This window comes from Herpailurus yagouaroundi, unplaced genomic scaffold (assembly GCF_014898765.1).
Source record: "Herpailurus yagouaroundi ecotype Mexico unplaced genomic scaffold, PumYag 141, whole genome shotgun sequence".
Taxonomy (NCBI): domain Eukaryota; kingdom Metazoa; phylum Chordata; class Mammalia; order Carnivora; family Felidae; genus Herpailurus; species Herpailurus yagouaroundi.
This window is the reverse complement of record NW_024412396.1, coordinates 4,044,782-4,071,783: the sequence shown is the minus strand read 5'-3', so window position 1 is coordinate 4,071,783 and position 27,002 is coordinate 4,044,782. Positions and strand designations below refer to the sequence as shown.

General features: G+C 41.7%; 1 protein-coding gene and 1 non-coding gene across 4 annotated transcripts in view; both read left to right on the top strand.

Moving 5' to 3' along the window:
* STXBP6 (syntaxin binding protein 6) overlaps positions 1–27,002 on the top strand; it is a 254,042-nt gene that overhangs the window by 150,851 nt on the left and 76,189 nt on the right. The window lies entirely within an intron of this gene.
* On the top strand, positions 4,282–4,366 carry TRNAR-UCG (transfer RNA arginine (anticodon UCG)). Its single transcript has one exon. It is a non-coding gene; the product is annotated as a tRNA-Arg (tRNA).

Genomic DNA, 27,002 nt, shown 5'->3' with positions numbered 1-27,002 from the left:
GACGCGGGGCTCGAACTCACGGACCGCGAGATCGTGACCTGGCTGAAGTCGGACGCTTAACCGACTGCGCCACCCAGGCGCCCCATGTATATTTTGTTTTTATATAATGAGAGAAAATGTTAATATACTCTATACTTAGTCCTGCTTTTTAAAACAGGTTAAAAAGCCAAAACACATAACTAAAAACCTATCTACATAGTCGAAATAAATAATATTTCCTTTATTTTTTTAATAAAGACTAGTGATGAGATCCTCAGTTTTGAAATTCTGACTTTTAAATGTATGTTTCTTCCTTTCCATTGTAAATTTCAAGACTCCGTCTGTTCTGTGATAATACAGTTTTTGCTGCTACAAGCAGAATTGCCCCTCCTTCTCCCAATTACGCATACATCCCAGTTTTTATTGCCTTCACCTCTGCTTTACATTTTGCTGGTCGTCATTTCTTTCTGATGTTTAGTCAGAGCCTGGCCATTGGGAGTCCTCGTTCCTTTAGAGAAGACAGACACTGTGCTTGCCTTATAGGACAGGCTGATGCCTCAGTGCTGGATGGCCAATCATTCATCTCCGTGATTTTTATGACAATATTGGGTCCTCTCATTTTTACAATCTGATACAGGCCTCACTGCCTTCTCTTTCGATCTCATGAAGACAAGGCCGGAAAGCTCTAAATGGCACACTGAAAATTATTAGCCATGACTAAGCCACAGTAGCTCAAGGGAACAATTTTGTAAAACTTTGTCTTGTGGTTTAGCCCCAGTTATTTGGTGTAGGGCCCTCCCAACGTCACTCTCCCAGCAGAGGTCTGACTCTCTTAATCTAGATCAGATGCAATGAGGAGGCCTGGAGTTTATTTTGGACTTCATGATGGATTAGAAAATGAGCATACACAGAGCTCCTTTTTTGCTGTTGGCAAATGGTTGTATTTTGTTTTGACTCTTGTACTGCCCTCAGGTATCTCCAAGGGCTCTGTTGGAGTCGGATGCTCTACAAAGCCTGGGATGGTGCCACACCCAGTGGGTGCTTTGATAAAGACATTTGCTTGATAAAGTTATCCTGACTAGGTTGAAATGTAGCTCTCTGATAGAACTGAGAGGAAAGAATTTGAGATGTGCTAGCCCTATGACTTCAGGGAGAGAAGTTCTCCTTACAGGCCCTAGAAATGTGCCTTTCCCTTTATTTTTTTTTTAATTTTTTAATGTTTATCTATTTTTGAGAGAGAAAGAAAGAGACAGAGTGTGAGCAGGGGAGGGGCAGAGAGAGAGGGAGATGCAGAATCCGAAGCAGGCTCCAGGCTCTGAGCTGTCAGCACAGAGCCCAATGCGGGGCTCGAACCCACAAATTGTGAGATCATGACCTGAGCCGAAGTCAGACATTTAACCAACTGAGCCACTCAGGTGCCCCTGTGCCTTTCCCTTTAATATGGGTTCTAAGAAGATGGAAACAAAAATTGTATATTAAGAACAAAATTGAGCAGATGACGTAAGATTGTTTGCACTCATTTTACTGTTTCTTAGTGTTTGTAAATTATAATCTGTAAAACATAATATTCGTTTTCCTATTGGATAGTTCGTTATGTGACATCTAACAAGTCTCTTAGTCCCCAAAGTTGATACTAATGATATCCAAAGATCCTCTCACTTCAGAGGTCAACAAGCAGCTGCATAGCATGGTATTTAAGAGCCCCACTCAGGAGTTAAACAGCTGGGATTTGAATTCTTAGTAGATGCACGCGTGATATCTGAGCAAGTTATTCACTTTCCTAGTGCCCTGTATAAAATGGTGATAATTATAGTACCCACCTCACAGGATTGTTAACATGATTCAGTGAGGCAGAAAAGTACTCCGAATTCCTCCTGGCATAGCGTGGTTTATCTAAAGGATTTGTTAGTTAAGATATCCCTGTAATATCTGTGCTAATTTGAGCCTTCTTATCATCATTTCCTAAGAAGTATCTTTTGACACTCTTACTGAGATAAAGAGGAACACCAATTTCATTAAAATAGATTCCCAAATCAAATCATATAAAATATCTAAAGTTATTTTGGAAAATATAAACTAGTATGAAGAAGAAATTAATTAAATGACTTACATGCTCATCACCCAGATATAATCATTTTGTTTTATTTCCAATCAGGCTTTGGTTCTTTTTTTTCCTCTTCACAGATTAATTTGTTTACCGAGTTATAATCATTCTGTATGAACCATTTTGATTCCTAATCTGTTCATTACTATTCAGTCATAAGCATTTTTCTTTTATTACCTAGGATTAATTCAACATCACTGGTTGCATAATATTATTTAGAACAGATACTTTTTAAAAAAATTTTTTTGGGGCGCCTGGGTGGCGCAGTCGGTTAAGCGTCCGACTTCAGCCAAGTCACAATCTCGCGGTCCGTGAGTTTGAGCCCCGCGTCGGGCTCTGGGCTGATGGCTCAGAGCCTGGAGCCTGTTTCCGATTCTGTGTCTCCCTCTCTGTCTGCCCCTCCCCCGTTCATGCTCTGTCTCTCTCTGTCCCAAAAATAAATAAACATTGAAAAAAATTTTTTTTAATGTTTATTTTTTGAGAGCGACAGAGCGTGAGTGTGGGGAGCGGCAGAGAGAGAGGGAGACACAGAATACGAAGCAGGCTCCAGGCTCTGACGTGTTAGCACAGAGCCCAATGTGGGGCTCAAACCCACGAGCCGTGAGGTCATGACCAGAGCCAAAGTCAGACACTTAACTGACTGAGCCACCCAGGCATCCCTAGAACACATACTTTTTGATTTATTTGTCTTTTGTCAGATTGTTGAATAGGGTGGTTGTTTATGATTTTTAGTGCTATAAATATTGATGCAGTAAATATCCATGCTCAAACTTAAGTTTACAGGGCTCATTACTTATTTAGGGTAGGTTTCCAAAAGCAGAAATACTAACTCAAGGGTATGAATATTTTGAAGAACTTGAATTTGCCAAGTAACTTTCCAAAATCGCTGCTAGTAATATATCAGGTTGTCTGTTTCATCCTATTCCACCAGCACTGACTGTTGTCATTTTTCTGATCTGTGCCATTTTGTTGGCAACCTCAGGCACTACTAACATTTTTGTTTGTGTTTCACTGTGGGGTGTCTAAACATTTTCCCATGGATTTGCTTACAAAGGGTATGTTTTCTTTTGGCAAATGTCTTTCCATGTCCTTAGCCTGATTATTTAAGAGTTTTGGTGCTTTTGTCCCTAATTTGTGTGAGTTCTTTACAGAGAAAAACACACAGCCCGTGTGTGAAATATTTGCTAAGAATATTTCCCCTTATGTTTTTGGCTCTTATGTTGGTTATGATCTTTTAAGTCATACAGAAATAAATGAGAGTGTATGGTTAAGTCTGCAGATCTTTTCCACTGTCATTTCTTCTGTAGTTTCTAAGCTTAAAGTTCTAGAGGTTTGGTTAGTGTTTGGTTCTGTGTTCCTCTGGTTTTTCTAGGAGTTCACATATGCATTGGCTTATATCTATATCTTAATGCCTTAATATAAACTTAAATGCCTTTCAAGGAAAGAAAAACACATTTTTTTTTTTCTTATTTCCTTAGTTGTTCTTCATATGGTCATTGGTAAAGCCGGAACTCAAACCCAAATCCCTTTCATGTCAGTACTTGCTTAGAAAAGCTTGTGTGTGGTTCTAGTGGGCTTCAGTGTATTTCCCAGCAGTGGGGTTATGCTTATGAAAACCACTATCAGAGAGGATTTATCAGCTCTGTGTGAGTCACCATCTAGTCACCAGAGATGGACTCCTTGTTCTACTGGAGATCGTAATCCTAGGGGGAAATTTGGGGGTGCTCAGTAAATGTTGACCGTGCAAGCCTCTGATGTGAGATCTCCAATGCGTGACTCCCCTCCTCTGCCCTCCTTTCCTCATCTGCAGAATGAATGAGTTGAACTGAGTGATTTCTGAGGGGCTCTGTAGCTCTGCAGTTGCTGGACCTGGTGTACAGAGACACATGCATACACAGACGGCTGTGCAAGGACAAAACCGCCTTCTTCCATGTCAGTCCACCATCTGTTTTCTACTTTGCAACATCATAGGCTTTGCTTATTTACACTGGGAGATACAGGAAAGCAGGGCTGATAATGACAATAAAGAGGAATTAACAAGAGCCAGACCACTTACACGGTCCAAAGGCACCTTCCCTTTTGGACAAACCTCCACAGCAATTAAGTGGTCCTAGAAAATTGGCCACTAGGAAAGATGGTCTGGTTACCCATCCTTCTATGTCACCTCTTAAAAGGTTTCGTTGTGGGGAGCGGGGAGCGCCTGGGTGGCTCAGTCGGTTGAGCGTCTGACTTCGGCTCAGATCATGATCCCACGGTTCATGGGTTCGAGCCCCGCCTCGGGCTCTGTGCTGACAGCTTAGAGCCTGGAGCCTGTTTTGGATTCTTTGTCTCCCTCTCTGTCTGCTCCTTCCCCTCCTGTACCCTGTCTCTCTCTCGCTTTCTCTCTTAAAAATAAGTAAACGTTTAAAATTTTTAAAAACAATTTTTTTAAAAAAGGTTTCCTTGGTCTTTTAAAGCATCCAGGCTGCTAAGTGTCTCCAATTTTTTTTTAAGATCTACAATTCCTTATCAAAACCTCAGTCCCAGATGTGTTTTGGAATTCAGAATTTCTCTGAGTTCACAAATGTTATTTAGCACAGGAACTAAATTTTGTAGCATCCCCACACGGGGCTTGGGGCAGCACCCCTAATCAAACACATTAATATTTTTGCAGCAGAATGCATGACGATTCATAATAAGTTGGGTAAATAATGACTATAAGTAATCCCACTTTGTTTCATGGCAGATTTTGCCACCAGATGAGTACAAAAAAAAAAAAAAAAAAAAAAAGCTTTGTTTCCTTAGATTTTCGATTTGGGAAAGCTTATACAGTGTTGTGGGCCTGAGTTACCCTCTCCAGTTCACCCTACCAGGGACGCACCTTGTCAAAGCTCAGATATAATTCTGACCCCTCCTGCAGCAACCTTCCACAGCCATTCATGGCAAAGAAGCAGTAAACCCAGACTTCAGCTGGCACTCAAGGCCTTCTGTCCTATACCTCATCCAGCTGTACAGCCTTGTCTCCCTCTACCGGAAGCAGTAACCCCCTCCCTACAAGCCCACTCGCGTGGGCCTCGGCCATATTCATCTGCTCCGACACATGCCAGGCTTGCTTACTCTCCTGGTGTTTCTGTTTAGCTGGTTCCCTCTGCCAGTGACACTCTCATGTCCTGTTGTTCCTGGCTCCTAGCCCGGCTTTTTTTGTGCTCTTAATCCTAACTGCCTCCCAAATTCCCACTCTGCAAGTTTCTCCTAGATCTACCTGTGTGAGTTGACTCTCCTTTTCAGCTGCTGTATTCCCTATCTTTATTATGGCACCTGTCAGAGACGGTCTGCTCTTAGAATAGCTTGTGTGTATCCTCTACTAAATTATGAAACCCAAGAGTCGTGGTTCTCTAGTATACATAAAATGGTGTAGTTGTAATTGCTTCCTGGGTTCCTCTTTCCTCCCTCCCAGGACATTCTCCTTCAGTACGTCTGAGTGGCACCCAGGTAACTGCATATGAACAAGCCTCTAATTATTTAAACTCTTCGATTTTTATCTCCTTGGCCATGAGGAGCTGGGCAGCAGATTCTGTTCTTGAAATAAAAAGCCACCCAGGACTCCAGAATCCAAACCTAAAACTGAATTGTGGCCTCAACATCAGTCCACACACAAGTGCTACCTTTGGTTTTTCTTGTTTTATTTCTTCTTTGCAGGACTCTATTAGAAATTAAATCCGTAACAGATGGTAGTGATTATGGCAAGGTCTTTAGTAACAATTACGTGGGAGGTTTCTTGGCAGGGCTAACCCTGAGTCCATCATGCCCCTAGTGATGTTGAAGTGTGGAGAATAGCCATGGCCACTGCAGAATTAGCCAGGTGCCAGCAGCCTGACAGGTTAGTAAACATCTGGAGAACACAGGATTGCGGACTTCAGGGACTAAAGAATCCACGTGTGGCCTCTCTGCCCAAGACATTCAGTTCAGAAGTGATGTTGCCTATTCTGTATTTAGACTTCTGAGGGTGGGGAGAGCCTAGTTGTAGCCCACACTTCAGCCCCACCAAAAATGTCCCACACTCTTCTCTTTTAGTCTCTAATAAGAGTGATGTTGATGGACATAATAATTAATGTGGCTGATGTTTAGTGAGCTCTGCATGCTGGGAACCACATTAATCACCTCACATGATTTTTTTCATTTCATCCTCCAGGCATCCCAAAGAGTGTACTTACTGCTTCATTTACATCTGAGGACTCTGATGTCCAGAGAAGTCGGGCAGTGTGTCCTTGGTAGCACAGCTAATGATGGAGGCCGGGGGGGTGGGGGGCACCTGTCAGTTCAAGAAAACTGCCTCCAATGTCTGTGCTCTGTAACTGCTCCAACTATGACTTTTAAAGTTCTCAGTGTTCTGTCTTACCATGAAAATTGAAACTCTGCTTCATCTCTTATGCATTTAAGAGAATGTCCTTCCCCCCCCCCCCACCCCCAACTGTATCTTTGAATAGGTTGTGTGTGAATGGGTGTAACCTCAGTTCTGTGTGCATCTGGGCTCCTACAAGGAAGACATCCTTTGGCCTCTGGGCAGCTTGCTCAACATAAGGACATAGCTGTAGGAGTGGCCGGGTGCTACCACAGCTCCTAGGAGAAATTCAGCACAGCTCCTAGAACCCCCTTCCTCTTTCCGGGCATGAATGCCAGTAAGCTAAAGCCTGTGGATTTAAGTCTGACCAGAAAATGGCACTCTGGATGGAATGCAAGCACCTGCCATTTAAATCACTTCAGATCGCTCTTTTGTAATGGAACAAAAAGAAAGGGATAAACAACCATAACGTGGGAATCCCTGTGACTTTTTAACTAGCTTCCTGGCTGTAAGTGATCATTTCAGAATGAAAGGACCAAGACACTTTTACATTCTCTACTTTGCTCCTTTGCTGTTGATACTGGAAAAAGTCATTATTTTGACCAAGTATAAATTAGACTTGTCTCAATGAGGACACACCTCTGGGAAACATTGAAATGCTTAACACACTGACCATGGCTGGTGATTGAAATGTGAATAGATGTTGACCTGGCGTTACTTACTTAGAATCTTATTTTAGAGGTCAGAACTAATTCATGAGAGGCAGAAAAATAGCCAGATAGGCTCAAGGCAAATATCGTAAAGCCACTGGGATACGACATAGGAGTTGGAGAATTTTTCCTGACGATAAAAAAAAAAAGAGAGAGAGAGAGAGAGAAAGAAATAAGAAGAGTTAGAATAAAAATCTTTAAAGTTTCAAGGAATTTAGGCTAACAAGAAGCCACATTCTCCACTGGCCGTTTAGAAAGGTAAATGGTGTTGTTAGGCACCTCGTAGGCACAATGCAAGGGTGTCTTAGCCCAGGTAAAGGGGGGTGTGTGTCCCCACCACACTTGCCCATAGGGAAGGGCCACTCAAGCATGAGCAGAGTTGTGACATGTAAGTGCCCCCATAAAGCTTACACGTGTGAGCGAAGCCAACTCTCAGAATATGAATACAGTAAAAAGAAAGTGCAGTGCCTTCTGCAGCTTTGGTGGTCTAGGGTCTGTAGAGAGCTCTTCTAACCAGCATTAACTTTCCTTCTCCTGGGAGACGTGCCTGTCCTGGTCCTCCTCCAGTTAACCAGACTGTCCCTGGTCCTCTGCCCACTCCATCCTGCCTGGCTGCCCGTTAAATATTTCCACCTGACCTGAATCCAGGTACCATACAGTAAGTACCGCCTGGCTTCCCTGTCTTGAATGACTGACTACATCACCTTCTATCTCTTTCCCTGAGCCAGAAATCTTAGAATTGTGTTTGGTCGTCCAATTTTTTCACCTTTGAAAATTAGGTCCGTTACCGAACCCTGGGCATTTTACATTGGTTTGTTTCAGAGCTGAATTTTCTCTTATAAAACACTGAGATTCTTTCCAAATTGATCTTTGTCTCCTGTCCTTTTCCATTTGGGAAATCCTCAACTCCACCAGGATGTTTTTATTTCTCAAATGCAAACCTAATTATAATATTCCTGCTTGATTTCTAAAACACAGACCAAATTTCTCTAGTGTGACTTAATCTGGTCCCATGCTCCCTTACCAGCAAGCCTGCATATCAAGTGCTTTTTCCTTTTCCTTGTTTCAGTGCAGATGCATATTTTTATGACTGTTGGCTGTGATTTTTATTCCTATTTATATTTTATCATTATTTTCGATTGTACGGTCTTGTTGTAAAATGCCACTTGCCCAAAAGAGAAATGACTGGACTAAAGTTCAAACTCAGATTTTGCTGTAAAGCTAGCTGTTTCTTAAATGTTCTCAGATTTGCAATCTTAGACTTGAATGTTACTAAGGAAGTCTATTTTCGAGCTCTGTAATTTCTGGAAAATGTTAGTGGGGGAGGGCGTATATTTGATTCCCATTTGAACACAGGAGATTGAAGTAACAGATATTGAGTATCGCTTGTAATCTTAATTTTGTTTGTTATGATTCCCCGTTGGAGATTACTCACAAGATTTTGGCCATAACCGGCAATCACAGATCCTTCAACACCCTGCATTTTGTGCAGTCAGGGTGCTGGTGGTGTTGTCGTTGTTGTTGTTGTTACATATACTGTTACCCAACACTGTAAGCGCTTGGTGCTCCCAACCTAGCCAGCCTGGTGGGTCAGAAAGCAGACTCCGGACACCTGATGGCTAGGTTGTGATTTCATCTCTGCCACCTACTAGCTGTGTCACCTTGGGCACATTCCTTAACCACTGTGTACCTCTGTCTCTCCATCTGTAAAATGGATTTAAGAATGGCAAATTCTTTCCATTTGTGATGAAGATCAAATAGCAATATATACAGAACACTTAGAACAGGACCTGATACCGAATAAGCTCTCTTAGTTTTAGCTGTTGTTTTTCTGTTGTTAGAGCTATATGAAATCATGTGAAAGGCCAGTTTTTATCCTCTCTTAAAATTTCTATAATTAGATCAAAATTAATAATTTGGGGACAAAGTCTTTGGACATCTGAGCGGGCAGGCTGCACTGTACCATATCCTGGAGGGCTGAGTGCCCAACACCCCCTTACTGCTTGGCTGTTGAAAGTGCCATTCTTGGGCTCTCCTTGCTGAATTTCTCCCCAAAGAGCTCTTCAGAGCAGCGGAGTGTGGAAAATGGGGCTCATTCTGCTCCCTGTTCAGGACCGTGAGACTCCCATTTACAGTAATTGACAGTTGAGAATGTGTGGGGTCCCCTCGGCTCTCTCCTGGTTCGCTCGAAGCCCCTGTTTCATGACCTCTTGGCAGCAGCATGCCTCACATTTCATATTCTCCCTGGTGGCCCGCCGTGGCTCAGCAGCCCTGCCGCCTGTGGGCCAGATGGAGCCAGTGTGGGAGCCGCATAGCCCAGAGGGCTGTGACGTGAATGCTGTCGAAGTGACACCTGGGCACAAGTAGGAGTACCGGGGTCAGACACCTGCTCAAGCAGTCTGCTTCAAATGCCCACAGAAGAGAACAGAGAGAGGTAGGGGCCCTGCCCTTTGCATAATTCTTCCAGAAAGAGACACTCTCAGTCCAAAGGGTGTGGTTGGCCCAGAATCAGGATTGCCTTCTGTGCGTACAAATGTTTTTTGTGGCTATCCATGTCTTCTTCGCTTCCAGAGTTATTTTCCGGTTAAAAGAGTATAGACACATCTGGCTCATTTTCCAAGTCTGCTGGCTACCTCTGAAATTCTCAAAGCAAAAGAGATGGATGGATGGACAGACAAATAAATAATGAAAATTAAACCAAAATACTACTACCTAAATTCAAGACTTTTATCTAGAGCTTTTGTTTCTTTCCCCTTCCTTCCATCTTCCCATCTTCCTTCCCTCCCTCACCCCTTGCTTTCCTTCCCTTTCTATCCACACCTCCTTCCTTTTAGTAGCTCATTTATGCATAAAGTATTCTTTGGCTGTCTGCATCGTGTTAGACATTGCAAATTGTCTATGCTCACATGGGTGAGCATAAAGACCTGCATGTGGAGAAGGGGGGCATACAGTCAAATAGCTTCAGAAATGCATAATTATACACTAACATAGGTGTCAAGAAAGAAAAGCACAGAGTCATGAGCAATTGTAAAGGGAGCCTGATCTGGCTAGGCAGTTGTGCAAAGGCTGTCCAGAGCATGTGACTGCTAAGCTGTCCTCAGAAGGATTAACCAGTTAACAAAGAAGTGAAGGGGCAGGATGGCCATTCTAGAAGGAGGAAAGTTTATGCTCAAAGATCATAAGATGGAGGTGTCATTGCACGTTTGAGACATCAGAAGAAGTTTGATGGTGGAAATGTCAGCAGAGAAGGAACAGTGTTCCATTAGAGCTGTCTTTCAATTTGGTTTCGAGATTTTGTGTATATATATTGAACAAATCAAAGTTTTACCTAAATATTTTTTTCAGATGACTTTTCCTAAATTTTCAAGGCGATATGAGTGCCCTCAAGGCTAATACCAGTGATGGGTGAAAAGAATATCAGTTTTCCTCTATTTAGGTAAATGCCATAGATTGAAGTATTCAGTAAGACTCTAAGTCAAATTCCAAAGGGATCTCCTGATACTGTCCTTTCTTTGCAGGTACTGGAGGAGGGATGAATGAATGGTGAAGCTTTAGCGTAAAATGAGATTATAATTTTTATTAACCTCAGAAAGATTTTCTTTGTCTTTTGACAAACAGGCTAAACATCACAAGTTATTAACAGAGTATTCAAGGTATAATTAGACCCCCTTTTATCCTGCAGAGGCGGTAGCACTGTGAGAGATGGGCTCAAAGTCCCAATTGATTGTCCTATCCTTCTTAAAAATTGGGCACACTTTTATCTGAAAATGAAATGTCTGGAAGCCTCTTAGAAGGACTCCAAAACTGATAGAAGCAGTGTCTTCTCTGGACTTGTTTTTAGGCCTTATTTGGACCCCTAAATAACACACTGCCCAAAGGTGTCTCTGCACAGAAGGTAGTATGAACTCTATTATGAGGTTCCTAACGAAACTCGTTGAGAACAGAAGAAACTTGTTGAGAAAGATGAAAACATGAGATACAAGAAAGAGAGATTCAACACAGGACAGAGGTAAAGGGAGGCCCCAGGATAAGGGTCAAATTAGAGCCATCTAATGACAACAGTACACTAGGCATAAGCAACTTACATACCTGCAAGTGTTGTAATTTTACCCAGATACCTGATAGATAGCTTGGCTGGGTGTAAAATCCTAAGTTGGAATGATTTTTAAGGTATAGCTCCATTGCATTCTCATTTCCACTATTGCTATTAAAAAGTCCAAAAGGATTCCAATGACCTCTTGTCATCTGTTTTACTTGGACTCAGTGGGCCCCTTCAGTGTTGAAATTCATTTCTTCCAGTTTCCTTGAATTATTTCCTGCATGACCCCCTTCCACCCAACACCATGTCTCTTTATCCCTGTCTTCCCTCTTCCTTTTTCTTCCTTCCTTTCTTCCTTCCTTTCTTTGTTTCTGAAACTTTGTTGTTCAGATGTTGGGAACATTGTGACAGAGATGGTGAATTATCTCACATCCATTCCAGCTTCCTTCTAGTTCACCTTTGGGTACTGCAGAGCTGGAAGCCTAAATGCTATATTTCCCAGACTTTTGCAGCTAGTGTTCTGAATGTGATTTAGATTCAAGTATAGTTCTTTCTATTCTGTTGGCAAGCATGGTCATGGAAGCTTTTTACCCTGGGACGGCATTAATAAGCATTCCAGTGTTTGGTCACTAGCTCCGTGAGGGTCAAGAAGCAGGATGCTTGCCATCCATTTTTCCCCGTATAGTTTGTGACAGGCACAGCCTGGCTTTCGAGCCAACAGCAATAGGTGCGACTGTCTGACCTGGGCAACAATAACATGCTTCTGGATTTGGCAGGTCTGTGTAGCAGTTTGCCCCTTTGGGAGGCAGTCTCCTTATCTTGCAAGTGGTAGCAGCTCTCTTTGAGGCTTACATCCTGCTTTAGTTTAGGAATTGTACTAAAAGCTCAACCCCATATCTGTGTTTTTAGCACTTCCAGTGATGCCATTCAGTATATTACAAGAAATAATTTCTGCTTTAATTGGCATGGATTCCATTCTCTGCAAAGGACTCGTGAATTTGTTTCTCTAATTTCTTTTTACTTTTTTCCTGTGTTCCAGTTTTATTTGGGGGGTGGCGGGTGGATTTCTTACACTTGAGCTTCTAACCCTATAATTGAGTAACTTAGTTTTTTATTCATACACACACACACACGCGCGCGCGCACACACACACACTATCCAAACACACTTTTTTTCTTCTATGAATGCTCCTATCTTAGAGTATCTTGTTCTAATTTTATCAATAGATCATCTTCTTTTGTCTTTCTGAGGGTATTAATGATAGAGTTGTGGGATTTTTTTTTTTAAGTTTTCTTCTTCCTGCGTAGTTCCTGTTTTCTTCAAATTGCTTTTGATTGTCTGTTTGGCTCTCCCAACTTACATACTAAAGATTTTGCTTGGTGATCCTTGGTTATTTGCTCATATTTAAGAGTAGGGCCTTAAAAACAATTAGAAACCCTGAGCATGTGATTGCATATTGTCACATGTGGGCTTCCCTGTAAAGTTGTCTGGCTGTGCTGTTTCATTGGGGGAACCCCTGATGTCAGCACCTTTATGGCTTTCTTCTTGTCTAGGTTAGATTCCCCAGAGAAGGATTTTCTACTCTTCTGCCTATGAAGTATGGGCTGGCTGCCAGGGTCATGGAGGCTAAGTATGAAAGGAGGAATGAGGGTCTAAGCATAAGTATGTGAATATTCTCTTTGAAGAAAAAAGCAAAAGCAACTGTTTTTATACATTTCCCTCACCCTTAACTGTCTGGTACAGAGAGGGTTGGGAAAAGTCAGGCACCAATCTAGAAAAGCAGAGAAGATGATAGGGCATCTAAATGTTTCTTAGCCTTTCACCATTCCTTCTATGTTAGCTCCATCTGTACCCTTAATGTCAAAAGTATCTGATGCCTTAAAACCCTTAGCTTTGAGGAGAGTCTGTGTTATAAATTGGACTGCTTTTTAGCTTTTTGTCCACTGCCAGCTTCAGTTTCAGCTTTCTTGGGCCTACTTGGGTCACTAACCACATATCCATTTGCTCTCTGGCTTGCAGAATTCTGTTGGTGTGTATTTTCTCCCACTCCCCATAAACTTATGGGTTTATGTCTTTAAAACAAACCCCCTGCTGTCATTTTAGTGAGCTTAAAGAGAAACTATAAGTAAAGGTGCGTGTGCATACCCAAAGTCTTGACCTGGGAGTTGGTTAACTTTTCTGTGACTCGTGAGGAATAGAAGGGTATTGAATTTGCTTTCCATATCTTTGCTTGATTGCTTATTAAACTTAATTGTGTAGTATGTCTTTAAACAATGTGTTATTAAACTTAAGAGTGTGTGTGTGTGTGTGTGTGTGTGTGTGTGTGTGTGTGTGTGTGTGTATCTAAGCTTACAATAGAATGGAGAATAGCTGGGCACCTGGGTGGCTCAGTCAGTTAAGCATCCAACTCTGGATTTGGGGTCAGGTCATGATCTCACGATTTGTGGGTTTGAGCCCATTGTCAGGCTCTGCGCTGATAGCACGGAGCCCACTTAGGATTCTCTCTCTCCCTGTCTTTCTCTCTGTTCCTCCTCCGCTTGTACGCGTGAGTGCACACACACTCACACACTCTTCTTCTCTCTCAAAATAAATAAATAAACTTCTTAAAAAAAAAAAAAGAATGGAGAATAGCTAAAAGACACAAATGCTGTCTGTCCTAAAACATACACCAGTTTCTTTCCTTCATTGCTGCTAGGACTTGCTTCAAGCTGCAGAGGCACCAAAATTTGTTCTTCACAATGATTTGAATATACTTAATGGAAAGAATCTGCAGTCACATCTCTGCCTTAAACCCAAAATATAGGGAGAGGAGTGGGTCTGGGGTTTCTTTTGTTCTGTTTTATGTGATGAGAATTTATATTTGTCATCCAAACAGCATGCCTTTTTGGCATTTACTGCTGAAGAGTTGTGGCAAATCAGAAATGATTTGCTTGAGTTCAGTGAAACCTTTCATATCAGCACATTCTCACTGTTATTCATTCCTGGTGCCTACAGCAAAGATTTAATAAGCCCTGTTTGCAAAACAAAAAGAGAAAAAGGGTAATGGCTCAATGGAAAGCCCATTAATGTTTCAGACCACTGACTGTTGAATCCAAATATAGATTGTAGAAAGGAGGGCCAAATTCAGATGAGGAGAGTGAATTTCTTTTAAAACATAATCCTTTTCACTTAAGCTATGAAGAGAGAAAATTGAACCGTGGAAGGTAAAAATGAATAGTGGTGAGGTGTTCCAAATATAACATACAGTTTTTGTTTGAAGTTTCTTTAGTTTCTAGTGATAATAAATGAATGAACTAGTTCAGCATTTTGCTGATTTTGAGAGAAAAATCCAGGTGGATACATGACTTAACCTTTTAGCAAAAGGTACACTTAAAAAGAGGAAGTGTAATAAAACAACACACTAAAGGGTAGAGAAAAGGGCATACCTGAGGTAATCATTTAGAAGGCTTTTCACTGAGGTCTTGCCTGTCATGAGTTTATAAGTTTGTGGAAGCAAAATCCCATTTCTGCCAAAATGTGTTCTCATTCGTGTTTTGAGCCCTGACATCACATCACACTGGGTGGGGCAGCAACTAGATGAAATTGCATAGTTCCATGTTAGTTGTTTAGAAACCTGGCAAACAAGATTTCATGTTTTCACTGTACATTTTTGGCTGCCTTTTTAGGAAAGGTTGAAGGAGCAGAGGGTATAGCTCAGTACCTGTTTGGATTCAAGGAACAGCATGGTATTTTTGACGAGGACTTGGGAAACTTAGATTTTAACCCATGTTTATCTACTAATTGCATGGCCAGAAGCACGTCCTTCCACATTGTTTTATTGGTAATTTTTTTTTAACTTGGAGTTAGCTAAGATGCATGTGGCAAAGAATAAAGTGATACAATCATGGTAGAGTTACTTTGAAAGTCAGATGTAAGTTCAGTCTGCTCGAAGTGCTAGACAAAGCATAAGTATTTAAAGACTGAAGTTAAATAACAGATCACAAAGGTGAACTGAATTGTTGGCAGTCCACGGGACAATTAATGATACCAAGATTCCAGAATAAAATAGCAAGAACATCTAATCTGAATTGTTGATGAATTCTAGATACCCAAGATTTCGCAGATGATTATTATGATAGCCATTTACTGAGTACTTAATATATGTTGGGCCCTGTGCTAAAGGTCATTAAATGCATGATTCTATTTATGATTCCTATAACAACTCAGATTTATAGTTACTATTATCATTCCTATTTTGTAGATAAAGTATATCAACTGAAGTTATACAGATAAGAAGTGGCATATCGGGGACTTGGAGCTGAATCTTTTTGTCTCCAAAGCAAAAGTGCTTTTAATCACTGTGCTGTATGTCAGAAACTGGCACCAGTTCTTGAAGACTGAAGATTATTTTAAAGTAAACTAACAAAAATACTCCCCTTCTCCTATTTATGAACTCTAAGCTGTTGGGACAAGTAGAAGATTCAGCAAGTCACATACACAATGGGTTAGACTGACCTAACCTGTAGGAGATTCTGGTTTAGCTGAAGAGGTCAGAGATTAGAACGGTTAAGTAAGGAGATAATATGTCATCATAGATGAGGAAGCAAGGCTTATTTACCCTGAATGAGAGCACATTCATGAAGACTAAGTTCACATATCTAGGACAATAAATGAAACAAAACCAGATTTATTTTCTGGGACTTGTGAACCGTGTTCCTATATTTAAGTACGTAGAATGAATGATCCACAAGAGATGGTGAATTTTCTTTCACTAGGTAAGTTCAAGTGACATGGATGTCGTAGATGGAACCCAATGCTCTTTAGGGTCCTTTTCAATCTAAAGATACCTAAAGGTCAGAAGTTTTTCTTTTCTTTTTCTTTTTTTTTTTTTTTTTTTTTTGGCCACTTTAACCATTTCATTTTATTTTATTTTATTTTATTTTATTTTATTTTATTTTAAGTAATATCTACCCCCAACATGGTGCTCCGACTCATTACCCGGAGATCACGAGTCAACATGTTCTACCAACTGAGCCAGCCTGGTGCCCCAAAGGTCAGAGATGTGGAAAAGATCAATTTTGACTAAACTGAGTGAATAGGGAGGATTTTCGGGAGAAGGCAAACCTCAAGATAATATCTGACAGAACAAATGTCATTCATTTATAGGTTAACAGGTCAAACTACTCTTAACGAGTAGAAAAACCAGGAGAATCGGAGTTGTACTAGAATTCAAGGTCTCAAGCAACTCGTTTGTTGTCTCAACTTTGGTTCTGGAAGTTTTTAGCCATTATCGCTTTAAATATACTTTCTGTCCTTGTCCCTTTCTCTTTGCTTTCTAGAATTCCCGTAATGCAAATATTGTTTCTTTTTATTGTGTCCCATAATCCCATAGCCTTTCTTCACCCTTCTTTATTCTTTTTTCTTTTTGTTGTTCCTCTAATTGGGTAGTTTTCAGCATCTCATCTTCCAAGACACTGACCCTTCTGCATGTTTGAGTCTACTTTTGCGACTCTCTATTAATCATATTTTTTTATTATATTTTTCAACTCTAGGATTTCTGTTTGTTGATTAGTTGGTTGTTTGTGATGGTCGATATTTCCTCGTTGAACTTCTTGTTTTGTTCCTGCTTTATTTTTTTTTTTTACGTTTTGTTTCATTGCCTGTGTTTTCTTCTAATTCACTAAACTTCTTTTAGAGGATTATCCGGAGTTCTTCTTCCAACAGTTCATAGATCATCATCTCTTTGAGGTCGGTTTTTGGAGCTTTATTAGTTTCCTTTGACGGTGCCATATTTACCTTATTTTTCATGATCCTTGATTTCTTACTTTGCTGTCTGCACATTTGAGGTGCCTGCCTCTTCCAGACTTTGCAGGTTTGCTCTGACAGAGACCTGTCACCTCAGTTTGGGTTTCTGTGTGTGTCTGCCTGGTAATGCCCTTGGGCAGTTGGGACCTGATATCATGGTCTATTTTTAGGCAAGGCAATTGCTCAAACTCTGAGAACAGGGATGGGGGTTGTGCCAGTGGCCGAGAACAATTAGATAGGATGGCTGGCTTTGTTGCCACCCAAGTTTGAGTCTGTAGGATGTGCTCCCCAGTTGCCTGGATCTTATTGTTGGGCTTACCAGATGGTTGGGACTGTGGACTGCATTCAGTAGTAATGGGGCTATGAATTAGCCTCCCTGTCCTAGAAGGGCAGCAGGATGGGACCCAGGGCCTGTACAGCTCTGTCCAGGGACCTGAATCAGTCCAGAGTGTGCACTGAACTCTCTGGTCAGGTGAGGACAATCTGTAGAGATTCGGGGAAGACACAGGCTGTATTCTCTGTTTAAGGCCTGTTGAATGGGCTATGCGACTTCCTGTGTGCCCTGATTAGGTTCTCTGGTCCAACAGGCTGAAAGCTGGGGGCACCTGGGTGGTTCAGTCACTTAAGCGTCCAACTCTTGATTTCAGTTCAGGCCATGATCTCACAAGTCATGGGTTTGAGAGTTTGAGCCCCACGTCAAGCCCCATGCTGTCAGCACAGAACCTGCTGAGGATTCTCTCTCTCAAAAATAAATAAAAATTAAAAAAAGACAGGCTGAAGGCTGTATTCAGCAGTGAGCGTGGCTACAAATTAGATTCCCTGGTGAGGTGTAGCAGGAGAAGCAGTTCTAAACCTGGTAGAGGTCTTTGTTTTTTTTAACTCTAACCAACCTGCACCCCAAGTTCCCCAGCCCATCATGGCCACTGGCTTTGCCCTACAAACTGTTGGCTCTGCCCATGTGTCAACTTGAGTGCTGTTGAGCTGCACAGCTTCCTGGAGTAATCACCAGCCCTTCTGGTCACATGGAGCTGGAAGACAGCAGGTGAGGCTGTCTCAACAACCTTTCTTGGGCAGGAGGGGGAGGGGATCCCTCTACACTACTTTCAATTTTCCACACAGGCTCTCAGATTAGGAGGGGCCAGGAGCTACCCTCAGCCTTGGCTGTGAAATAATCCCCTTGACTTTGCATAACCCAGAAATGCTCCACACCTGGCAGTAGGATTGCCCACCCACCTCTTGGCTTGAGTGCCACTGGGACACACTGCTTCTGGGAGTTGTCACCAGCCCTCCTGGTCCTGTGGTGCTAGAATACATTCTCCATGGTGGGTGGGACAGTGGTTCAGCTCCTTGCCTGGGCATGGGCAAACCAGGCTTCAGGGCCAGCAAAACTCTTCTTTTGAGGATCCAAATCAGGCAGATCTGCACTCCTCCAGGTTCTGTGATCAGAGTTGGTTCTGCAGATGAGCAAAACCAGTGTTTGCGATTATTACTTGGGCACTGCAGGCATGAACTCAGCCTGCCCAGATCCATGTGCTGGTTGTTGCAAGCTCCTCCCAACTTTCCAGCATGGTCAGATTCCCACAGTTCCCCTGCAAGGTCAGACTTAGGGGCTCCTGCAAAGCAAGCCACAGTGCTGAGTGGGATGATGGTCCCCACTGTGGGTTCTCTTTTCCCACTGGAGGAATCAGAGAATCAGGGGAGACCTCTCTATGTGGCACTGGCCCAAGAGTGGGCAGTGAAGTCAATGTGTAGCCACTTTTCTTACCTTCTAATGCAATCTGTCTTGATCTCTGGAGGGGGTGCACCAACCTCACCCCTGTGCTCTGTGGTCTCTCCATGGTTTCTTGTTCTCGAATAGTTGTTAGTTGTTCTTGTAAGGAGTAACAAAGTCAGGAACAACGTATATCACCATCTTGGGGACATCACTCCAGCAAGCTTTGGGGTTTTTTATTGCTTTTGGAAAGGGGAGCTGTATTAGAATCACTGTCCTTTGGGAAACAAGTCAAAATAGAATTCCTTCAACATGTCACTGAAATGTAAAATGAAAATTTGTTGATTCAGCAATGGAGATAATGGTACCTTCTGTTCCTGAATCTCCATCATGAATGGAAATGGAAATCATGAGCTGTTTGCAGCTGCTCCTTCAGGTCATTTTAACCAAAAGTTTTCAAAATTATGTTTGAAGACATAAATATGTTTTTGACACGAGGAAATGGTTCTGAGGGGTTTTTTTCTACTATACCTTTTATGCAGAGTTGATTAGTCTACAGTGAGCCTCACTCCACAGAATGTAAGTGGCTGATGGACCCATTGAATTTCAAAGGCTCACTGAAGCTTTCCCTTTCTTTTTCTTCTGTATAAGACATGTCCTTTTGGCACAGATAGCCAGTCAGCTACATGCTGAAAAGTGACTATGACTATTTCGTAAAGAGGGAAGACAGCCTTTAATGAGATGGGATTTTTGTTTTTGTTTTAGTCGTTTCCCCCCTCTTAAGCATAGCTTGTTGTTTTGTTCTGTTATTTGCCAGTTACTTAAGAGCATGTGTTGTGGGAAAGTTCCAATTCAAAATATTTTAAAAAGGCATTCTTCTTGAGGAGGATAGTCTGACATTTCCATTAGCTTTTGCCGAAGAATCCCAGGGGTATTTAGACACTATGGAAGAATAAATAACTGGTCAGTGAGTCAACTCTCTGAACCAAAACAGCACAATGGAGATTTTGCTGACTGATTCCCAGCCAGCAACTGCAATGGGTCACTTTTCTGTAATAAACTCAGTGTTTAGGAAGTTTTATCTAATATGTAATAGCAGCCTTTAAAAGTACTCACCGTGGAGACTTCTAGGGAGTGGAGAGTGCCCATGTCTAGTTAGTTGGCTTCAAGCAGACCCCTCAGCAGTGAAGGGAGTTGAGATCTCATTCATTATTCATGGCCCATGACAAATTTTTGTGATATATCCTGGGAGGAAAAAATGACATTAGGTAAAAAAGTAAGGAAATCTGAATAAAGTGTGAACTTCAGTCAATAATAATGTACCAATATGGATTCATTCACTTTGACAGATATACCTCCCTAATGTAAAATGTTAACAGTAGGAGTAACTGGGTGTGCATCAAAGGAACTCTTTATTATCGTCACAACTTTTCTGTAAATCTAAACCTATTCTAGAGTAAAAAGTTTATTAAAAAAGAACAGATGCCTGTAGAAAATTTGGGAAGTACAGAGAAGGCAAAAAATTGAGGGCCTGCAGTTCTAACACTCAGAGGAACACTACATTTTTATATGCTGTCATAGATAGTTAAATATGTATGGTGTTATAAGTGTGAGATGATATATCCATATAATTTCATGATTTCCTTTTCTAATGAGAATCTATGTCATTAAATATGTTCCAGAATTATAATTGTTACATAATGTTCAGTTAAATCAAAATACGTCATAATGTATTTAACCAGTCCCTTCTTGTTAGAAATTGAAGTTATTAGCCATATTTCATCATTATAACCAATGCCATGATTTACCCATGTAATTAAAACTTTGTTCACGTTCACTCTTATTTCCCCAGGAGCAGATTCTAGGAATGGCATTACTGGCTCAAAGTAGATGCAGGTCTCAAAAATGTTGCTAGCTTTTCAGAACGTAAGTTTGAATTACATATCAAGTGGAGTTGATTATGTACGAGGGAGCAGGTGAAAAACCGAATTTATAGTGGAGAGGTGCTGGGCAAGAACTCGTTAAGCGGGAAGTTGCAGGTCTGGCGTAAGGGTTCTATTTATTTATGTATCTATTTATTTTTGAAGCTTTACAGGAAACAACTACTAGTGAGGGAGGGAAGTGGAAGACAGTGACTAAATAAAGCCCACTGAGGCATGTGAATGAGCTTAAGAGCTGCAGGTCAATGCAGGCTTGGCAAGAAGTAGACCTTTAGAAAATGGATGGGATGGGTCCACGGTTGTGGGTGCTCATCTTCTGCTGGACCCGAGGGGGAGACAAAGGCACAAGGTTCAGGCATCTCAAGGTTACTGAAGTTGGGGCCGGGTCTAATAGGTAGAGAAGCCCCTTTCCTTTATGATCAATCACCCAGAAGAGGGAAGGAGGGTAGGCACTGAAGGGCAGAGGCCATTGTAGGTAGGAACCTATCTGAAGGTGGGTTAAGGTGCAGCAGACGGCGAGGAGTGAGGGGAGGACTCTACCACAGTATGGAGAGGAGAAAACTAACCTACTGATGTGTACCTTTCCATCTGTAGGCCACTAGCAGCCAATTTTGGGCAAACTGGAATTAACCTGTCCTGTCAATGGAGATATTGATGTATCTGCACTGTGCATCATCTCTCCAGCTGGCCACTGGCCCTGTTAGCACAGTTCTTCCTTCTTTCCCACTCATCTGGCAGCTGTACTCCAAGGTGGTGACCAGTACCTATTCCTAACACTGCCACCATCCTGCCTAAAGGTGCCACCCCAGATTATTAGCTTTTAAAAACGTATCCATGTCAGTACTAGGAACAGCCCCCAAGTAATCCCCTGGTCTATCCCCCTGCCTTCAGGGAGCTTAGGTAAACTCCCTTGTAACCCATATGCCCTCATGTCATGAGTAGCTGTAAGTGGACAGCAACAGTAAGTTGTCTTTCTGTGTTCACATGTGCTCAATTTGTGAATGTCATCTCTGTTGTTTGATTTGTCATTCTTAACCTTTTTTCTTATTTCAAGCATTTTCCCATCTATAAAGTTTAGATGCCTTTTCACGATATTTTGAATGGAGGCTCAAATATTGACTTGAGTTCTTTTCTGAAGCCTGCTCCCTCAACAGGGCTTTGCTTTCCTGCCATAACTTGCAGAGCGTTCCAATGTAAACTGCGTCTGCTGGCTGGAGCTCTGGCCACCCACCACAGCCTGCAGAAAATGAGGTTCTGGAAGGCATAGATCTCCAAGGAAGGTGTAGAGAGTGCTGCCTCTGAGTTTTACCCTTGAATTAATGACCCACAAACCTGAATATAGCCTGAGCCTTCCCCACAGAAGGCCCACTCTACTATTCTGTTCAGTTTTGCAGAAAAATTCAGAAGATCAAATCTCTGGGCTCCTCTCTGATAGTAACCTTCCCTGCAAAGTGTGGGGAGATGCAAGTAGGTGGTAGGGGAGAGGGAAAGCATGTGAGAACAATGATCTCAAAAAAACAGAACAGTAGTTTTGTTGATTATTTCCTTCACTGTGCAGAAACTTTTTACCGTGATGAAGTCCCAATAGTCCCAATTTTTGCTTTTGTTTCCCTTGCCTCCAGCGACATATCTAATAAAAAGTTGTTCTGGCCAAGGTAAAAGAGGTTGCTGCCTGTGTTCTCCTCTAGGATTTTGATGGTTTCCTGTCTCACATTAGGTTTTTCATCCATCTTGAATGTATTTTTGTGAGAAAGTGGTTCAGTTTCATTCTTCTGCCTATCGTCCAGCTTTCCCAACACCATTTGTTGAAAAGGCTATCTTTTTTCCACTGGATATTCTTGCCTGCTTTGTCAAAGACTAGTTGACCATATAGTTGCGGGTCCATTTCTGGATTTTCTGTTCAGTTCCATTGATCTATGTGTCACTTTTTGTGCTGGTACCATACTGTCTTAATGACTACAGCTTTGTCATATAGTTTGAAAAACGGAATTGTGATGCCTCCAGTTTCACGTTTCTTTTTCAGGATTGCTTTGGCTTTCTAGCATCTTTTGTGGTTCCATACAAATTTTAGGATTGTTTGTTCTAGCTCTGTGAAAACTGCTGGTGGAATTTTGAAAGGGATTGCTTTGGGTAGTATAGACATTTTAGCAATATTTGTCCATCCAATCCACGAGCATGGAATGTTTTTCCATTTCTTTGTGTCCTCTTCAGTTTCTTTCATAATTGTTCTATAGTTTTCAGAGTACGATCTTTTACCTCTTTGGTTAGGTTTATTCCTAGGTTTCTTATGGATTTTGGTGCAGTTGTAAATGGGATCAATTCCTTGATTCCTTTTTCTGCTGCTTCATTATTGGTGTATAAAAATGCAACATATTTGAATGTATAAAGATGACGTGATATATATATATACATTGGAATATTACTCAGCCATCAAAAGAATGAAATCTTGTCATTTGCAATGGCATGGATGGAGCTAGAGTGTATATGCTAAGGGAAATAAGTCAGAGAAAGACAAATAGCATATGATTTCACTCATATGGGATTTAAGAAACAAAACAGATGAACATATGGGAAGGTGAAAAATGAGAGACAGAGGTAAGCAAACCATAAGAGACTCTTAATGATAGAGAACAAACTGAGGGTTGATGGAGGGAGGTGGGTGGGGAGATGCGTTAAGTGGGTGATGTATATTAGGGAGGGCACTTGTTGTAATGAGCACTGGGTGTCATATATGTTAGTGATGAATCATTGAATTCTCCTGAAACCCATATTACACTTTATGTTAATTATCTAGAATTTAAATTAAAATTTGAAGGAAAAAAAGAAACCAATCAATAGAACAGTATCTGAACAGTATCCTTGGTCTTTGGATCCTCAAAGCAATGAGAAAACACCCTTTCAGTGGATGAATGTGGAAAACATTATGAAATGTGACTCACGTAACCTTTCAAAAACTGGAACTGCCCTCAATTCTGAGTCCTATTCTCTGCCCTCTAGCTGTCCCTGCTCCCCCGTCTTTTCTTTTTAGGACTGGGACGCACAGACTCAGGTTCATTATAATGGTTGGTTCATGACACGTTGTCACCATTGATTCATACACTATCCAGTTCTATAACTTTGGTCATTTTCAATAACTTCCTTCTGTTAATGGGAACTGGGCTGCTTCCAGATGTTTGTTCTTGCGTCTGCCTTCACGTCTCATTTGCACACACAGCGCCCAGAGCCCCAGCACCACACGACAGGGCTTTAGTGCGTCACACACCTAGACTGCAGGTCCCAGCGCTAGGGACACAGTCCTGTTTCTTCCTGCGTATTTCCCAGCTACGACCTTCAGAAGTCCTGCTGTCCTTAGAGGTGCTCCTTCTCTGTGCTCATTGAGCACAAAGCCTTCCACAGGACAAAGTGCAGTCTCACCCATGGCAGAGTCAAGGTGTGGAAGTGCACTAAGCATGATTGTACCCTGGAGAGGTTGGGGCTTGGTTTTACATTCTTTGGGAAATTTTCAAAATCTTTGATCGTGATTCTAGCCACTGTATTTTTTTTCAGTTGCAGAAGCAAATGCCTAATTGAGGCCTGGCTCAGGAAGCTTTCCACTAGCTTCCCTAGGGAATACTCTGAACAATATAGTGGCTTAGTAGGTGTGGGTTTGTTTTTTTGTTTTGTGTTGTGTTGTGTTGAGTTGTTTTAGTGTTGTCCCAGTGCCCTTTAGTACAAGACCTTTTGGAACATGATGAGAAGACAAATGTCAGTTCAGTAATGTCATTTCTCGGTCCTTCACTCACAAATGCAGCCAGACCCTTCTCAGAGGACGTGGCTGTCAAGCCTAGTGGTAGAACTAGTCACCTTCTAGTGGGTGCAGAGAGAGAGCGAACGCCGACAGGATAAATAGGACAAAGAAACAAATCACCCAGGTGTAGTCGACTCCAGGTCAGGAGCAGGCTGGGAGCAGAGAAGCCAGACACCCCCAGTGGGGAGCGTGTTCCTCCGTGGCCCCTTGGGAGCTGCCATGCAATTGCTCGGGAATCATTATCTCTGCCGGGCTTTTCATTGTTCACAGGGGCAGCTCCTGCCAACCAAGATCCTGTTTCTATTTTGTAAAAAGAGTGCCTGGAGCTCAGGAAAAGAAAGGCTCTGTGGAGAGGCCAGAAACATTAAAAGGAGGAGAAGAAAATGGATTCTGTCAAGTTGTTTGTACAGTTCCTCTCCTTTCTTCCTCATCTCTTCTTAAAATAATTGCTTTAGGACTATAATAGAATTGCCGTCAAACCAACCCTGAGAGTCGGTTACCTTGGATGGAGGCAAGTAAGTAAAAGTGCACCGACTGAGCCCACGGCATGGGAATGAAAAGAAATATTGATCCAGAGCTGAGAGCCAGCTGGGAACAGGAAGAGGGCGAGAGATTTTGTTGTCGTTGATCAATAATATCTTGATGCTAAGTATTTATTCCAGTGTCAAAATGGATTACAGGAAAAGCATTAGAATGCAGAGCTCTTCACTCTTACTCTTTCCTCCTCCTCCTCTTCTAAGAAGGAAGACTTCTTCTATTCACAGCACGTATGAAGGCTGTGCCAAAGAGAACAACGGCCATTACAAAGTCTTACGTAGTACTTTCTATGTAATATTTAATTGCTAATTATTTCTTAGGAATGATGACCTGAATATATGGAAAGTTCCCTCTTTTTTTTAATCTTTTTCCAAAAGAAAGTATTTTCTGACCTACTTCAGTGTCATGGCTCCCGTGGCATAAATATACTTGGCCATTAGTTTTTTGTTAGTCGTCGTCTTTTTTTTTTTTTTCCGAGTTCACATACTTTGACCCTTTTGTAGACTCTCCATAGTCTTTCTCGTGTTTACCAGTTCAAACACTGAGGCCTTTGGTGGTTCTGACCAAACTGGGCATAATGAGAACTTTTGGAACAGGGCACTTCTGTTGTCCTTCTTTCTTGCTAGCAGTTGCCTTTCAGTAAGAATGGGCACAGGCGCCATGGTTCCCTTACCATTTTGTATCATTCACATAAATCTATTTGAGCCGGGATCAAACCACCTCATGAGGAGAGAACAAATACTGAATTAGATTTAGACAAGAGGGCAGGGGAGGGGAAGGAATTGGACAGAAGGTGACAGGTGGGAGTAAGAGATTGCAACGTATTACTTTTGAATCACGTGAGTGTTATTACCTATTTAAATCAAAAGAAGTAAAATGAAATTTAGAAAAGAATAAGGAGGCAGTGGGCACTGGAAGCCATTGTAAATGACTTTGAGGTCTTTGGTTATAGACATCATAAAAAAGGCCATTCCATTCAATTGACTGATATCCAGCTGACCGTTGAGATGCCCCCTGTGAGTGGCCAGGTTCTAATATGCTCTTTACTGTTTAACCATGTTCATACTGTTCATACATGTTCGTACATGTTCATACTGCTCAGACTTCTTGGTATTCCCTATAGGTTTAAGCAATACTGATTACCTATAATGCCATTTATACCTACTGAATTTAGTCAAACACTTTCTTTAAACTTTTTAAGCTTATCTATTTTTGAGAGAGAGAGAGAGCATGAGTGAAGGAAGGGCAGAGACAGAGAGAAGAAGAGAGAATACCAAGCAGGCTCCACACTGTTTGCACTGAGCCCAGTGCTGGCCTCAAACTCATGAACCGTGAGATGGTGACCTGAGCCAAAATCAAGAATCTGACACTTAACAGACTGAGCGACTTAGGTGTCCCTCAAACACTTTGTAGGTGGAGTTTTATGAGAGTGGAAGCCAAGTTCAAAAAGTAAAATAGTTTTATAATCCCTGGCATATAAGAAAATTGAAGAAAACCAACCAAGCTCAACATTTTCTATTCAAAACACTACTTAGCTATGTGTTAAATTATAGTGCCACAATTCATTCACTTTCCATTTGCATCTGGTTCATCATTGCTGTAATTTTTAATGTTCTTAAACATTACCTGTTGAAGTTGTTAGAAATCCAGTAAGTGCCTTCACATACCCAATTAAATGCCCAATTACCAATTTTAGGCTCTTGACTTACATTTTGAAATGAGACGAACCTAGCCCTGCAGCTGAATTGTTAATGGATGGCAGATCTCAAGGGAAGTAAGATTTAAGTGTTCTCTCTCAGAAACCATGTTCCCACGGTTCAGACAGAAACACCAGCACATCCTTAACTGCTTCTACATCAAACCTTGTATGCTGTCCCGAACCAGTGTGAGTTACAACTGTGGGTGTCCTTTCAAGAAGAGGAATAAAATTAAGGGCAAACTGGAGTCACTGGAACCTGGGCAGGGGCACTGGAATAATTTCCTTTTTCAGAAAATAATAGTGCCTTGTGTTAAGGCCAGGAAACAACACCAGGAAGCTGGGAGTTAGGCTTTTGAATATAAATATGTATTTAACAAAATTACTTCCTAAA